Raw genomic sequence first — 17877 nt, forward strand, 5'->3', positions numbered from 1 at the left:
CCAGTTTGCATTCCCCTTTCTCCACATCCTTGACCAACATGTTTGTTTTCTGTGTTGTTAATTTTACCCATTCTGACAGGTGTGAGGTGGTATCTCATTGTAGTTTTGATTTGTATTTCCCTGGTGATGTGTTTAAAAGGCAGTCATTAAGTACTCACTGTGTGAGGGACACAAAGGAAAGAGAAGATACAATCTTTAATATGAAGAGACATGATTGTTTTTGGACCCCAAGCTATATAAGAATAGTTTAAATATAAGTTTCTAGAAAATATAAATTAAAACAACATTTCCTAACATGAAGTTGTGAGAAAGTAACTGATTCCAAATATTACCTACCTGTAGCAGATGTCCTGTGAGGTCATACTTCTTTTAATGCTTCAAATCAAATTAGACTGAACTTCCAACATACTTCATTGAAGAATGTCTAGGATCACTGATCCATGTGTCTCTAAAAATCCCCAGGAAATACTTTCAGTATTCTGGTTTTTACTGTTTTGGTTTTTTTTAAATTAATTTACCAAATAAATAATTTTGGCATGCAACATTTTCATTTAGCACAACCCATTGGAATACAACAATGTATTACATCAATATATAATCCAAATTCTAGGCTATTGAGAATTCCAAAACTCTATACTAGAACTTCGGCCAGAATAATAAGGGTTGTGTCTGGGCATCTGGGCATGGGCAGTACCTCCACCATAACACAAAATGATGAAAGTATGCTTTCAAGTCCAACCTGCAGACTTTCATTATCTACTAAAAACTGAATGTTTGGAATAGAATAAATACAAGTCTCCTAAGAATAAAAACTAATTTTTTAAAAAAGATTTTATTTATTTATTCATGAAAGGCAGGCAGAGGGAGAGAGAGAGAGAGAGAGAGAGAGGCAGAGGGAGAAGCAGGCCCCATGCAGGGAGCCTAATGTGGGACTCAATCCCAGGACTCTAGGATCACGACCTGGAGTGAAGGCAGTTGCTAAACCACTGAGTCACCCAGGGATCCCCCAAACCAAAATTTTAGAAAAGAAAGTTTTCACAAAGTATTATGATTACTTGAGATGCAATTCTGCCCACAAACAAGCAAAGTTTACTAAGATAATTCAGAATGACACTTTTGAAGTCATGGCACTCATCTCCTCCAACCCAAGGAGCCAAATTCCGGAGCTATAGAAGAAAGATAAAACCTTTTAAGTTTATCCCTGCCTTTCTGGAGTCTGGACAGAATCATTTGATGACTTCCACTGCTTTGGATCCTTATTAGCCAGGATCCTCTAAAATAAACTTAGAGGAAATAGAGGAGAGAAGAAATATGACATGCCAAGAGGCTGCCCCTGAAACATTTTCATTAGGCCTCCTTGCATCACTGCACCAGCCCATCATCGTCATAATGATCACCATCATCATCATCATCATCATCATCATCATCATCATCATTCTGATCACCATCATGTTCAGCAGCAGCCACAGCTCTCAATGACCATTTATGGGGCTCCTGATGTTCGCTGGGTCCTGTGAAAGGTTATAGAGGCAGTGGACAACCAAATGTTTGCAAATGTGTAGTGAAGAGAACCCTTCTCTCCTTTCATGTCTGTCTTTGATTGGCTAAGAATGAGACACATCATTGTCTGTGCAGTTGGAAAAACAACCGCGTGATCTACCTTTTTGTGCCCCTTAGCGACTGCAGGTCATACAGTCTCATAGCTAGAAGAGCCTTAGCAATGACGGGATCTACTTAATGAATAAGGATGCAAAGGTCCAGAAAAGTTTTGACTTGACAGAAGTCAGAAAGCTCAGTCATGAGAAAGCAGGGACTGGCCCTGGCTCTCCTGAGTTCAAGTTCAATAGATTTCCCAGTATACCAGCCTGTTTCTCTTCCTGAATAACATTCCAGAGTACTATGAAGCATCATACCTTATACCTGACACCAAGCAATATTAGTACTGCTAGTAGAAGCAATAAATAGAAAATATTTCTGAAATGCTTGTAGGTGATTTAATTTTCTGGGATTCCAATTTGCTTTCATGTTTTACATTTTGGAGTCTCCAATTTTTATCATTAAATTATTGTATATTTAATTATTAAGTGGTATCTAGTCTCATGATTAGTAGAGTAATGGGGTTAGGTACTGAAAATGTAGCACGATCCCTCCAACAGCTTCATGGAAGAGCCCCTGTTAACGCAAAGTCTACAAATGTAATCCATAATATAACATGGTAGTGTGTGTACCTCCTCCATCATAGAACATTAAATTTGAGCACCTTTTTGGAGACACTCCCAATTTTGGTATGGGTTCACAGGGCTTGAACCCTGTGATTTAGATTTGTTCTAAATCTCTATAAGCACATATGACCTATAATTCAAAAAAGGAATATATAGGTTTTGGAGTCCAAAGATTTGAGCTTATTTCCAAATTATTCAACCTCTCTGAATTGTAGTCTCCCCAACACACTAAATGTGATGACAATTTTTTAGATTCTGTCTGGATTGGGTACATGTAAAGTGCCTGAGACATATAGGTTCTCATTAGATGGTAGCACTTCTGGTATATTATTCCACTTAAACCCCATGGCTAGGAAACTGAGACTGAGAGAATGTGGGTCATTTGCTTCATGCCTCCCACAGGGCCAGGTCATAAAAGAGCTGGGACTGACATAATTGGCCCTCTCAAATTTCAGGTAAATGCATTACTTTTTGAAACACCATAGTGGCTGGGGGAATGGAGTAGGAAGAGAAGGTAGTGAAAGTCTGTAGGCCTTCAAATTTGCAAAGATTCAATACCCCCTTTTCCCCTATTCCTTTGTAATTCCAAGATAGAGTACTTCGGAAATCTTTGGGTTCATCCAGTGTGTATCAGTTTTTCCATATGATTCCATATTTCTGAGCAGACTGTAAGTAACTCATTCCAAGCTCAAACCACACATCTTGAGATCAGTACCAAGAGGAATTTAGTTGGTTGTTAGGGGACAAGCTAACATCCTGCTAACATCCCATATCCTCTACCTTCCTGCCTGCTTTCTTGGCTGTCAGAATGTTCTTCTTTTGCACAAGGCATCCAAGAGCTGACAGGTTGGCAAGATAATCAATAGAAGAGACAGCAGATGATTATCAGGGGTGTAGAAAGCAAAGGTTATCACTACGTGTTTTAACTTCTATTTAACTTTCATGGGCCCTGTATGAAAAATGGTGAGTGTGAAAAAATTTTGCAAGAAAATATAGAATTAATCTGTTACCATATTCTATTCTAATACATTTGGACAAGGCACTTACTCCCTTTTGTAAAAGCCATGCATCCAATTCTAGCAAGCTGTTTTCCCCCTTAAAATGTGAAAAAAATTTTTTCTAGTATGCTGAAGATTAAATTGGCCATGTATACAAAAAAAGATAATAAAGGCCTATGGCACTAAAAACTCATTAAGATTTTTTTCCAATGGCAGTGCACAAAATATTATAAAATAATGTGAAATCCAAATATTCTTAAATAATCAAAAACTAAAGATAGAATAGACTTAGTACCAGAGTTATGTTTCTTCCAGAAATCCTCTGTTAAAGTTATATTTATAACCAGATTTACTGACATAAGTTGATCTAGGATATAGGGGATAATTTGTAGAGCATTCAGTCATCAGAAATATAAAGCTATGTTAGCTTTCACAAAAGACTTATGACATTCAGAAATTGTCTTTAACAGTTTAATATCACTAGAGAGTCTTCAAAAGAACATTTTTCTTCTTTGGTGCCTCTAACTCAAGCGGTAAAAACCCTAATGAGCCTCGGCCACAGTTATTTGGCTAGTTAAAATGCTTAGCTTGGTGAATGATTTGGGAGTGGTAATATGATTAGAAGCCTGCAGTTTTTTTCCTATTAACATTCAAAGTTTAGCATTAAGGTCATCGATCTGATTTATTAAATTCCCTGATGGTAAAACCCAAGGCAAATCTACCTGACATGCAGTATTGCCCTTATTCTTAGAGTCAATTTTTGCTCCTATGAAATGATTTTTAAGTTAAGATGTTACTCTTGCTAAAATAGAAATGCCCCTCAGGCCTGTGAGTTTTAAAGTTTATGAATATCTAGCTAACAATGTTTGATCAGTTTTTTATTTGGTGGGATGTTAGAGGTCTAAATGTGGAATGCAGAGAAGGTCTTTGGAAACTAAAGTGGACATCTGTTGTTCTGCACATCCAGAATCCACCATTCACCTTCTGGTCACAGCCCCACCCCCACCCCCAGCCTCCTTTTTGAGGATTTGCCCTCTTTCATTGCCTGTAGTCCTGATGAAAATGCCTAGCCAGATGTCTCACCCTCCTCAGGCCCAGAATGGGTGGAGGACACTATCCAGGCTAATAGGCTGTCTTGGAATTCAAATATTGAGACCATGATGATGATGATGATGATGACGATGATTGTGATAATAAGAATAATAATTCTTATTGAATTATTAATTCATCCCAGCGCTAGCATACTGAAGTGACATGAGTTCCTGCCATTTAGATACCTAGAGCTACTCATGTCTTTTCAAGGCTTATTTTTCCTATAGACCTTTTGGTTTTGGTTGCTACCCTTAAGGCAGTTGTTGGAAGGAGATCCTACTCTTCCAAGTATAGGACATCCTTCCAATAAATTGTTTTCATTGAAGGTAGTCATAATTGTTTCTTTTCTTTTTTTTTAATCTTTTAAGACTTTATTTATTTATTCATGAGAGACACAGAGAGAGAGGCAGAGACACAGGCCGAGGGAGAAGCAGGCTGCATGCAGGGAGCCTGATGTGAGACTCACTCCCAGGTCTCCAGGATCACGGCCTGGGCCGAAGGTGGCACTAAACCACTGAGCCACCCAGGGATGCCCGTTATAGTTGTTTCTGCTGCTAGGGAAGGGCAGCAGGCCATGCCAACCCAAAATATGCTGCTTTAGTATATTGATTATCTTGACCTCATAGGCACTTGAAATGAAAACCAGCAAATGCAGAGAGGCTTTCTCTGAACTCCCTTTATCTTCTTAAAAACAGATTCTCCAAAAGGAACTCAGTTGTCACAGTCCCTTCCCTAGAGTTTCACTGATGAGGGAAGACAAACTCATTACAAGAGAGGAGATGAGACTAGAAGAGGACACACACCCAGACACACTTCATCATAAACTATTATACTTCCCACCTATTCTAAGGGCCCATCCATCCTCCCTAAAAATCATTTACTGCCCCCTAAGAGGCCCACATCTCCCCTCTTCTTTCTTTTTTAAGGTGGTGTTGAAGTCTGAATTCTAAGCCACCTTGAGAGTTACTAATTTTTCCCTGAGTATCTCCCATGTGTACACGAGGTATACATTATTAATAAACTTTCTCTCTTGTTAATCTGTCTTTTGTTACTGGGGCTTCAGCTTAGAACTCAGAAAGGTAGAAGGAAAATTATGCTTCCTCCCCTCCACTGGCAACAGAGAATCCTAGCCAGCATAGATATTCCTAAGGAGATGAAGAAAGTGAGGGTCGCTGGGATCCTTTGAATAAGCTCTGCCCACACAACAAGGAGGCTAATGACAGACCAATACAACCCTCAGCCTTGCACAGACTTGTCTACTTTTGATAAAGTTAAAATGTCCCTGAAAACAGACTTCTGTTTTACACAGAGTTCAGGGCCCTCTGTAAATTTATCTTTTTGTTAGAAAAGCATAAGATTATTCTCAAAGTCTACCAGGGAAAATACGTGCTTTCTCAGAGTCCTTGAAAGCCTCACATAAAATGAGATTCGGCCTTCGTTCAGAATCTTCCCAACTCTGGAAGTCCAGTGGCCAGAAGGGGACAGAACAAAAGACTTCAGCTTTCCGCTTCCCAGGTTCCCCTAGTGTCATCGAATTTGGACCATTGCTGTTTGTCCTGCAGCCAGGAAAATGATCCAGCTAACACCTGGTGACCGTGTGGATCAGTGACTCCTGGACTTTTGATTCCACATGCCAGTGAAGTTTCGAGAAAACCTCAGACTGACGGGGGGTTGCTACTTTTTTGTTTTAGCAAATAAGGATATTACAGTGGAAGAAAATAACCAAATGTTACCACTGACACTTAAAAGAAAGGTAAATTTAAAGACCAAAAAGCAGTGCATAAACTTAGACAATATGCAAAAGCAGTTAGGTGAGTTTTAGGGAAACCAAATTTATACTGTCCTTATTTTCCTCAGTTTACTGTATGAAAAACAGGCCCTGGTCCATGAAATGGCAAATGCTTATAGGCTTCCTAAGAGCACCTGGAAGCAGAGGTTAGACACCATGTGGAGAGTCGGAGGATGCACCCAGGTCTGGAGTTCTGCTTTCCAGGCTCACCTTTCTGGAGGCTGATCTCAAATACACTCACTGGTACAAAAGACCCAGCACAATTTTGTTTATGTATACATGTTGGCACACTGACCTGAGAAGGGCTTTAATGAGTTTTGTGTTGTTAACAGACACCTCCATACCCAAGAGTGCGTTATATTGCCCTGGGGTCCGGCTGGAGAGCCCCTGGGAAACTCGCTCATGGTTCCTCTCTTTCCCAGCCTCCTTCCAGATTCTGGTCTCATTTCTTTTTTTTATGCCTGTACTCCACCTCTCTGCTCATTGTAGCCACTCAAGTGTCGACTCCCTGGCTCAGGGACCATGGCCCTAGCTACTACCCCTTATAGACCTCTAGCCAAGTCTGTCCCACCCTTGACTTCAATCTAACTTCCAGAAACCTCTGCCCAAGTATAATATCCCCAGGCGTGCCTTTTCCAGGAGGGAGTTGATACAACTAATTGGATCCCTTATGGGAATAACAGATTATAAGCTCAATATGACCATGTTGCCATCGTTCACTACCATGCACTACCATGCACTCGTGTACTCTAGCATAGATCAGCAAATCTTGAAATACCACATAAGGTCTCTGAATTCTTTTTTTAAAGGGGTTGGAAGGGAGGTAGACTGCTAGGTGGTAGGAGGTCAGAGAGGTAAGAGAACAGGACACACCAGCAGCCCTCCATGCAAGAGTAATGGCATACACATTCTGGTTGCAAACTGCTGTAGGTCAACTCAAGGAATCATGTACAAGCAGAAGAGAAGGGTCAATGGTAACAGAAACTACTATATATATATATTACTGAAAACCAATCCTCTTATCATCATTTGTTCAGGTTCATGGGTTGCCAATGTTAAATGTTAATGTTAAAGTAATTAGAATTAAATAGTCCATATTATCTTAAACATGTGCTGTGATCTATATCAGCCATCTTAAAGTAAATTATTCTGCAGTAATAAATTATCCCCAAATCTTTGTGGCTGACAAGAAGAGCAGTTTAATTCTGCTCATGTTACATGTTTATCACAGGTTGGCTGTGCTCTGTTCCACATGTCTTCACTCTAACACTCAGACTCACGGAGCAGCCCCTGTCTGGGATCCTACTGACCTCATGGCTGAGGGAAAGTCAACATGGTGGATGGACTCCTATGATGGCTCTTAGCTCATGCCGAGAATTGACGTGAGACATTTGCACTCACATTTAACCGGCCAGGTCACATGGAGAAACTTAATGGCAATAGACTAGGGAAGCAGGGTTAATGAATGTTTTAGGTCATAATACAATATATAATACACCCCTTGAGTATCTTGTGTTCTCTTTCTCATTAGGTATCTCCTGAGAAGTACAAGTGCCAACAGTCCTTAAAAACCCCATTTATCTGGAATTAAAAATAGCACAACATATAGACCATAGTCTTCGGAACTCCTTAAAATCTCGGATCCTTCCCAATTAAAATGCCAATCCTTCAGTGCTCCTGTGTTCTGCAGGGGAGCCTGCTTACAAAATGGCAGACATGCTCACATGTCTGTCAGTGTTTAGAGTGGATAATGCAAGCACAGCATTTCACAACAACCCTGGTGGCTGAGTTGCAAAATTATTTATGGCTTTACCATTTATGACATGCTGCTCAGTTTCCCATGAGTTGCTAGGAAAGATTCCTGATAGCTACTATGAGCCATTGAAACCTATGAGACTTCATTTATTATGGCATAATATACACATTACCTCACTTGTGTTAGACCATATGGAGAGCTCTCTGTTGAATTTGGCATAGTTACTGGGGTGAAACGGGAATGGATTCTGTTCCTTGTCCTCTTCAATTATGCTGTATGTTGGATCAGGCCGCCAACTTCAACAGATCATCTGGGCATAGCAATCAGTCCTCAGGACAACATCACTGCCATCACCTATGCCAATGAAGAATAATAAATGTGCTATTGAAGAGTGTCTGAGTGGCAGGGAACAGCAAAATCTCAAGAGTGGATCAATAGGACTCCCTGCTGTCATTAAGCTCCTGTTTGGAAGTTGAGGGAGAAGCAGGGCACCCATTTGTCACTCATTACGGGGTGGCATTTGGAAGGAGAGGCAAGAGGCTCAAAAGAACCTGAAAAGCACAACCAGTTCTGAGTGCAAATGAGCAACTAGCAACAACTCCTTAAGTGGAGAAAGGTGCCCCGCAGTCCATGATGCGCCATGCCAATTTACGTCGTGCTTCAAAAGGGGAACAAATGAACATTTGGACGCTGTGGGTGCCCAGAGAGGGAATGTTAAATCCCGTAATGTAGATTTAAGGGGGACATGGCCAATATGGGTATTTCCATGTATCTTTTGTCATTCTGGGGCTGGTGTATATGATATGAGGTAAAGACTTGGTGTGTTCTCTTGAAAACGTGGCTGGAACCTCAAATAGAACCTCCACATTAAAATTGGTGTGAAAATTCACATAATAGCCTAGGAAAACCATCCTAATAGCTTTCTCCTTTTATAATTACAATTCTAAGAATTGTTCTACAATTTCCCTGTTTACATTGCCAGTCCATCTGTCTATGATGTTTGTGAATCTTTCTCTGTCTCCTTCTCTCTCTCTCTCTGTCACACACACAAACACACACACGCACACAGACACACAGACGGGTGACCTAAAAATCAAAGTAAAACTCAGCAAAGAGTGCTAAGAGTTAGCAGCAAGTACTCTAAGAGACCCGCTGTATAAGCTCAATCCATCCTCATATTTCTTTTTTTACTTGCCTCTTGTATATTTCTCATCTTTATCAAAATGGAACGTTAATAATTGAAGAGTCCCATTGCAAGATATTATCACTAATAATGAGCTGTGGCTTAGACAGACCCTTCTCTTCTAAAGGACAAGCTCTAACTTTGCTTACGGTTGACTATTTGAAATAAAATCAAAAGATTGGTGCCTACCCCCCCCCCCCCCCCCCGAAAAAAAGTCTAATTAGTGTTCGTCTATTGGAGAGGAAGCTTAGCATGCTGCTCCACCACTGCCAAATGAAATTAAGGCCCAATTATTGATAAATGAAGAGTGGTTTGTGCTGGAGCCTGGCCTGGAGTCGCGGAAATACATCTGTCATTTGGCCTGTACAGGAGTCATTCATGTGTGACATAGCATCCTGCGCATTTATCATGCATCTGTAGATTTTTGTTTTAATTCAGTTAGCTGTCTAACTAGATTCGGTGCTGGATGCCTCGAATGGAGTCAGGATTTGGACTGACAGATGCAATTCTAGTCTGAAATGGTGTGTGACAGGACTAGCTATCCTGCATATTAATTATTATTGAAACCATTATAGGCAGCGATTCTACACTAATGGTTGATTCCGTTATCTGTTCTGTGGCTTCTCTGGTTAACAATTGCCCAGTTGCTCCAGGGCAGGTAGGAGACACACTGGATCAATGGACCATTGTTGTTAAGTGCACTTACTATTACCATGAAAATTAGAATGCACGTGCTTGAAAGACAAGAATGAAAATGCCCCTGTCTTACCATTATGCAAATTACACATTCTCTAAATGAGATAAGTGGGGGGAGAAACACTTTTCATAAATCTTAACTAGGTAAAAGGGTTTATTAAGTCCATTGTCAAAAACGAATTGAAAACAAACATTTGTTAAGTTGATAAAAAAAAAAAAAATGTCTGCAGGGCTATTCCCACCCTGGCTTTGCACACAAAGCTTAGTTGGGTAGCATGCTAAGGTTTAATTTAAAGTTCCTGTCGTTTTATCACTCCGTTGTATAAAATATTGAAAATAACTGTCACCTTCAAAAAGAAGCTGCTAATGCAATTTTTGTCCCAAGTTCTGAGAAAATACTGTGTTAGGAGGACTTTAATAAGACCAACTCCAAGGGCAACCATCTCGCCTCAACCTCTGTGGTCTTCCTTCATTATTTACGTGTTTTACTCCACTCCTGGTCACATGCCCACCCGCCTCCCCTTCTTATTTCAATCATCTAATGACCTTTGGTAAGCCCTGCAAAAAACATTCCAGACACAGAGGACTGATCGAAGTAAATGTTGCTGAAATGTACAGTGTTTCTTGCCATTTGCTTATCAACCTCATGTGATATGAACTGTGTGATTATAAACTGTGTGAGTTCTGTTGCAGGCACAGCTCGAATTACACATTTCCGTTTCGTAAAGAATTTGTAAAGTTGCTGAGGACTGTAAAAAAGAAAAAGACAAAATGGTAATACAATGAAATGTAATAGTTTCTGTTAAATAGAAAATTAATGAGAGAAGGAAAGTAATAATGATGAATTTGCATCTTTTCAAAGATTCATATTTGTTAAAGGACATTTCATATTGGTATTTCAGGGCCAAAGAAGCTTGTGCTTTCCTAAACAATTAAAAATTTGCATCTTAGAAGAAATGCTTTTTCATCTCCTGATGTTTGAAAATGAGGTGCTTCAAAAGAACTGAGCTTCAATTTAAAAGTGCAATAGCTTGATTATGATATTGGGTTGCAAGATTTTCGTTGTTAAAGATCATTTTGAATAAAAGAGCAAGTTAGAAAGCAAAGATATATCTCAGTATAAATAGATCTTAAAATATGAATAGTCATAATATTCAGGAAATATAAGTAAATTTTGACTTTACAGTTTGGAAGCTATTATCATTTTTTGTGTGATTAGCTTCTCCAATTTACAATGTTTGCCTCACTGCTTTATTTCTTTCAATAGGGTTTTTTTTTATAAGACTCCAAAAACTTAATTATGGCTTATGCAAATATCATTTGAGGGAAAAGAGGGTAATATTAAATCTTTGAAAGCATTATTAGGTTAAATGCTAGGAAAGTCATTGTAGGTATTAAATGGCATTCAGAGAAAAAGTGGAGCTGAGGTGGGAAGGCCCCTTGGGGAGGTTTCTCATGCCTGCCTTAAAGCCATCTACTTGGATCAGTTTTTTCCCAACGTTTGATCAAAGGTGAATGTTGTAGAAAGCTAGAGGAAAAAAGTGAGTTTTTGCTTCTGCCTAATGTACAGATAGGAAGCCAAACGAAAGCCCACATGATGCTGGAACTGCTAAAAATGAATATGTGAAAGCATGCAGCTACTTTTTTCCAGGCATGATGCAAAACCTCTTCTTATTTCTTTATGAATCACCAAAATTTTTCCTGCATTGGTTGGAATCTCCAATAGTGTGTGCACCCTACCAAAAAAACAAAGAAAACAAAACAAAACAAAAAACAACAACAACAAAAAAAAAACCACCTCCAAACAAGTGAATTAGAATAACAATCATGTTTAAACTAAACTGGCCAAATTAAATGTTCTACCAAGAAGGCATGAAGTGTCAACCACTTATCAGCCCCTTACTTTTAAAGTACCCATAGCCCACTGAGCACAGAGTTTAAAGAGTGAAGAATGCTTAATATCATGAAGTTAGCAAATGACAAAAGTAAAGATAATGGTAGAGAAATATGAGAGTGAAATGACAGATGGAGAAGGAGGGCAGTGGTCACTAAGGGAGCAGACACGCAGGAGGGCAGACTGCAGCACGTGGTTCTTGTGTTTCCCCAGCTGTGGGACTTTGGGCCACGGTTAGGCTGCTGCTAAAGGAGACAAAGTAAAGTGTCAGGGAGGAAAACCTCTCCTCTACCCTCTTAGGTTATACCTGGGGGCCTGTGAATTAAACTAAAAAAAAGATTAATAGGAGAAAAGGCACAGAATTTTTTTATTAATATTTATATGCATGGGAGCTCACAATAAAGAAGTGAAACTCAAAGTAGTGATTAGACTCAGGGACTTATGTACTCCTCTTAACAGAGGACTGGGGGTTTGGGTTCAAGGGCCAACAAATTTCAGGGAAGGGACTCAGTGTCATTTGTCAAATTTTTCTTCTTTATTTTTTATTTCAGTGGTCCATGATTTCTCAAACACTTGGAAAGAGTGCTCTATGGCACTGTCTCTAGAAGAAATGGTAACGATGGTCATTCTTTATTGAGTCCCCCTATGCCTCAAACAATATTCCAGGAGATGTACACATATCCTAATGCTAACACTGATCCTAAGAGGTAGACAGGATTGTTCTGATTTATTAAATGAGGAGAGCAAGGCTGATGGTGGTGAAGCTGCTTGCCTAACATGGCATAACTCTAGGGTGACCTTATCATCTGTCATTTAAACAGGACACTCTTTAAAGTCCAGTTACACCAGGACATCAAGTAGAAATAGGGTCTTTCCAGGACAGCTTCACACATGAAGTCACCCTGCAGAGCTTCTTCATAGGCCAGGATTTAAAGGAACTTGTATCTAAGGCCCAGGCGTGCTCCCGTTACTGTTTTAGGCTGCCTCTGAAAGTTTTACAAAAATAAAGGTATCGGTATTGGAGAGATGGGGGTTCACCAAACTGTATGACACCAGGGTGTACAAAATAATACTTCTCTCAGCACTCTAGTTAGGATTATTGTATCCCAGGACACCTGCTTCCAATGGTGATTTTACAGGTGACTTGAAAGTGAGAAGGAGGTCCTGTGTAGAGGACACAAACCTGCAGAGAACAATGTTAGTACCTGCTCTTCTGAGGGGAGTAGATTTTCCACCCATGGAAGTCAAATGACTGTAGCGGTCTGTGGACTCTTGACTTCAGTGAATGGTGCACGCAGGACAAAGATAAGGACAGATCACCCGGTTGTCACTTACCAAGATGGTTCTGGGGCTGTTTGAGCCTAACCTTATGGGAGGGAGATGGAAGTTTGCCAGTTATATTCCTTGGAAGGAGAGCCCAACACATGGAGTGGTTGGTGCTGTACGCTTGACTTTCCCTCTGTTATCTGAGAAATTGCAGGTGAGAATTGAGTGTCCCAGACAGATCAAGATGAGCAGGGAATGGAGCTCAGCTACACGAAATTGGAACAATGCTCCATCACTGCCTGTGTCCCCGATGTTGTACTGAATGGGTGCGGTTCGACTCTGGGGTCGGCTCCCTGCTCTCCCACCTGCACCGTGACCCGTACCTTTTTAATTTTTAGAGAAAAGTTGTTCCCTTGCGAGAAAGTGCTTTCTGTTTGTGAAAGAATATGTAAAATAGCACCAGGTGAAGAACGACTTTTTCACCCAGTCTTGAAACCATCACAAAGAGACAAATTTTGCTGCTTTTGCTTCGTGTGTGGATTTTTTTCCACACAGCTCTATTCATTGCCTGAGACAATGGGGCCAGTGTTGGCCAGCAAAGAATAGTGCTATTCATGCACCCCGTACCCTGCACAGTGCCTACACTTGTTAGTCTTGGCTGCCCTGCGCTGCTGGCTGCTGGCAAGAAAATCAGGTCTATGTTGTTGGATGGAGCAGGGCAGATCAGAGAACGAGCGCTGGCAGCCAGATTCCCAGATAACCTCAGCTCCTCTAGAAAACTCTTGTTGACATAAGCCTGTGCTTTAAGGGGTGTCTGGAATTCCAAGAACTTGGGCCAGGTGTGCGGGCAGGTGCTTATGCTTCCGTTCTTGCCTCCCCCCAACCCCCCACCCCACCCTCTGCTGTGATCAAATGCAGCCACAGTGGAAGTTAAATGCCTGGTTTGGGAATGAGACAATGAGATTCGAATTCTGGCTCCAGATATGACTGATCGTAGGAACTTGGACAAGACTCTTAACCTCTCTGAATCTCCATTCCTTCATCTGCAGAAAAGGAGCATCTATGCCACCTGCTTCTTGGGGGCCCATGAAATTGCATGACAGAGGATTATGGGATGATTAGCACGTCTCCCGGTACAAAGTTAACTGCTGTGAAACCATGGGTAACATCACTTTAGTCGTGGGTGGGAGGTGGTGGGGAGAGAAGACCAGTGTCAGGGCTCTGTTCGTAGTACTGGAGAGGGAAAATGTTTTGCACAGGGAAGAAAATGTACTCTGACAGAGGCCACTCCATTTCTCTCAAGGACGCAAGAGAAGACCGATTTGCTTTCATATGGTGTTGTCCTGGAAGGGTGGTTCCGCTAATGTATGCTGGAGATGGTCTTGAAGTCCTCTGCTCTAGCTCTTCAATCTGGAGTGAATGCAGCACAAAACCTGGACCATGTCCTTAACGTTCTTTTTTTTTTTAAGTGAGATGAAATCTTCTAGCTCTCATTTGACATCTGTGGGGGAGCAAACCACTAAATGCAGGCTGCCTTGTGGAAAATTTAGAAACTGGTAGATTCTGAGATCACCAAGGGCAGGAAGCCTGACTCTCCTTTCCTCGAATTACCCGAGTGTGGAGCCCAGTGGACTGCTGGAATGGAAATGTGTTGTCAAGTTTCGTGCAGCAAATCAGGTAGAGTCTAAGATAGATGGAGAGCTGGAAAGAGACAGTCTTTCAAGTTCCTTCCAACCCAAGATGTGGTGTTTTTGAAGTTTTCCTCTCAATAAATATTCTTTAACTATGTTGTGTCTTCTGTGAAGTTGCCACCATGAAAGCCGTATGCATTTGGCACCAATTTGCTTGGCACGGCTTGTGTACCAGTACACTTGTTATAGTATCAGCACCTTAGATTCTGTTAATGGACTATATGAAGCATAAAGAATACTAATCACCAGGGCCATTTACCATGTTACATATATTGTAGAGTAATGATAATGCCTTCTTGGTGCTTTTCGACATCTTCACGAGTAGTCCTAGGAACAGTAGACTTCACTTGGTGTAATCACATAATTAGAAGACATTATTGCAGTTCATAAATGGAATTAATTAAAATTTTAATTAAATTTTCAAAAGATAATTTAATAAAAGTAGGATTGATTAGAAAATTATCAATGAATTTACAGATTCATTTAAGACATTTATCTCTGTCACTTTTAAATTTCATTGAAATCTGTTAAAAGTTATAGTAGGTATGTCCACAGCCGCATTTAAATAGTCACCATATTGTTTCAAGAGGCAAATACTTTCTAAGATGTATCTTGCTATCTTTCACTGAATAGTGACCTTTATCAGTCTACTCCATTGAACATTATCTTGAAACAAATTGACAGAAAGATGTGAACTACCCATGTTCATTCTGAAACCAAAATACTGTTTATTTGGCTAATTACAGTTTTTGAAAACATAAAGTAAGGATTTCAGAAAAAAAAAAATGTATGCCTGAGGCAATTTTACTGATGGCCTAATAGAGTGGTTGTTGTACAGTTGACATAGAACAATCACAGATTCTAGCAGAAGATGGACAATAGATCTAAAATTTGTAAAAACATGAAGTGCTGGCTCCAGCATTGGCCAGAAAATAAGAGATCTCATATACATGCCAGAAAGGATGGTTAACAGTATGTATGTTAGACCCACCTCAACTGCAATAGCAAAATAGGCACATTTTCTCATAGTGCTTTTTTTTTCTCGTAGTGTTTTGATGGTTTTTTATTTATCTGTGAAAATGATATCAAAGAGGGCTTGAAAGTTATGCCTTCACCCATCTATTCATTTGTTCAGTCAACAAACAAAAGCCAGTCTCTCTATTAAAGAGTTGGCCAGAGTCACAAAATACAGTGATATAGTCAGCAAACCCACCTGACTCTACCCTCAAAGTAAATCCAGACTCCATTCTCTTCTCACCACCTCTAAGTGGATGTTCTACTGAAGCCACTATCTTTTTCCCCCTTAAACAATTGCATGAGCTTCCTGATTAGCTTCCCTGTTTCTATTACAACAAAACCATCAGCTGTTGTCTTCAGAAATGTAAGCAAGATCATTCAAAACCTTCCAGGGTCATCAAACCTCACTCATAATAATTACACCCAAGTCTTTCCAATGACCTGAAAAACCCTATGTTGTCTTGCCTGGCTTCTTCTCTGATCAATTGCCTGCCCTCCCCCATTGCTCACTTCTTCCCAGACACAAAGCATGCATTGCTGAAGGTACACCTATGGCTTGTTCCCTCATCTCGCTCAGCTCTCTGGCCAGGTGGCCAGCCCACCCTGTTTCCTTCAGGTGCTCATCCGTGTATCATTCACCATCTCCTCACCGGGCTATATTTTTCTGCGCAGCGTCTATCATCACTTGTATATATCATTCACACTGGATACTTGTTCATTTTCTCTGTCTGCCCTGCCCTGGAAAGACAGATGGGAAACAATTCCAGTAAAGCATGGTGGCATTATGATAGGACAAGTAGAGAAAGCAGTGAGTATCGCAAGAAGAACTTTGTGGTTTTCTTAAGAAAGTGCTTTCAGTTGAAGTCTGAAGGATGAATAAAAAGAAGCCAGACAAAGAGTCCCAGGAAGAACAACAGTGTCTTTATTCTACTTATGTAGTTAGTTAATTTATTTCTAGTCATGTCTTCTTGTCCCTGTCATTTTAATTATTGGGGATGTGACCTCAGCTTCTGGCAGCAATTTAGATTAGATAATCTGAAGAAGTTCTTGTCCAGTATTTTGTTTTACCTTCTTTTTATATATTCTTCTAAGTCATTCAGAAAGATAGACAAAATATTTATAAACATGGTTCTAAATACACAGCTGAGTCCTGAAAGAAGTCAGGAGAAGGAGAGCATTCTCACTCCAAACAAGAAGCACTAGAGAAGTGAGCTTGACATCATCATCTTGGGGTGGTGGAGAGCTGCAGGTGTGAGCCCCACTCACGATTATGGAAACTGGAGGGGATGATCCATGACGAATGGTAGCTAGCAGACACATAAACAAAAGGATTAAACCTGAAGAACCTCAAGTAATAGATTACAGAGGGAGACTATAAAATCATATGCTAAAAACAAGGAAAGAAATGAATATGTCAGAAAAGCATAAAACAGTATGAGTAAGAAATGGCAAACTTTGAAAAAAAAGTAATGTAAATTTCTAAAGTTAAAACATATAAGTATCAAAGTGAAAAACATGCCAGGTAGTTTAACCAAGAGATTGCTAAAACGTAGCACAGAGAGATTAAGACAAAGAAAATGTTTAAAAGAGGTTAGGACACACCAGAGAGAGAGAGAGAGAGGGAAGAATGGGGGAAGAGGAAGCATGTGAAGAAATAAGGCCCAGAATCTTCCAGATCTGATAGAAGATATGAAACACGGGGCTCAGGGAGTCCGGGTGGCATTGGACAAATACGTGGGCACATTTTATAGAAATTCCAAAGACTAACAAAAAAATCTTAAGGTGACATAAATAAGTATGTGAGCTTATATAAACAACCAATATGACACAACAACACAATATAATACACAAAGCATGCACCATTAATAATACAAAACAACAATAATAATTATGATTAATTTGGTAGGAGATAAAAATAAAGCAAAACTAAAAATGGGACCAAATAGGTAAGGTGGGACAGGTGATCAGAAGTAAAGTGTTCTAAGGGTCTAGCCCTATTAGAGCAGGATAGAAAGATCAGTGTACTTTAGACCCTATTAGGTCAGTATTCACGTGAAAAATTTAAGATAATAACTAAAATAATGGAAATAGAATACATATCTTCCAAACCAGTAGAGAAAAACATGAGAATAAGGGAAAAAGTAAGTCACTTCAAGAGATGTTGGAAAAGGAGGGGGAAAAAAAAGAATCTTAGAACAAGTATGGTAAGAAAGCAAAAATAAGATGGAAAACGTCGAAATACCTGTATAATTACGATAAATCTAAACTTAACT

General features: G+C 40.0%; 1 long non-coding RNA gene across 1 annotated transcript in view; it reads right to left on the reverse strand.

Moving 5' to 3' along the window:
* Positions 1-343: 343 nt before the first annotated feature.
* LOC121482000 overlaps positions 344-17877 on the reverse strand; it is a 31648-nt gene continuing 14114 nt past the window's right edge. Inside the window, exons 2-3 of the long non-coding RNA XR_005985478.1 lie at positions 8030-8211; positions 344-448 (exon numbers count right to left, since the gene is read on the reverse strand). This is a non-coding gene — a long non-coding RNA (uncharacterized LOC121482000). The remainder of the gene's footprint in view (positions 449-8029; positions 8212-17877) is intronic.

This window comes from Vulpes lagopus, chromosome 24 (genome assembly GCF_018345385.1).
Source record: "Vulpes lagopus strain Blue_001 chromosome 24, ASM1834538v1, whole genome shotgun sequence".
NCBI lineage: Eukaryota > Metazoa > Chordata > Mammalia > Carnivora > Canidae > Vulpes > Vulpes lagopus.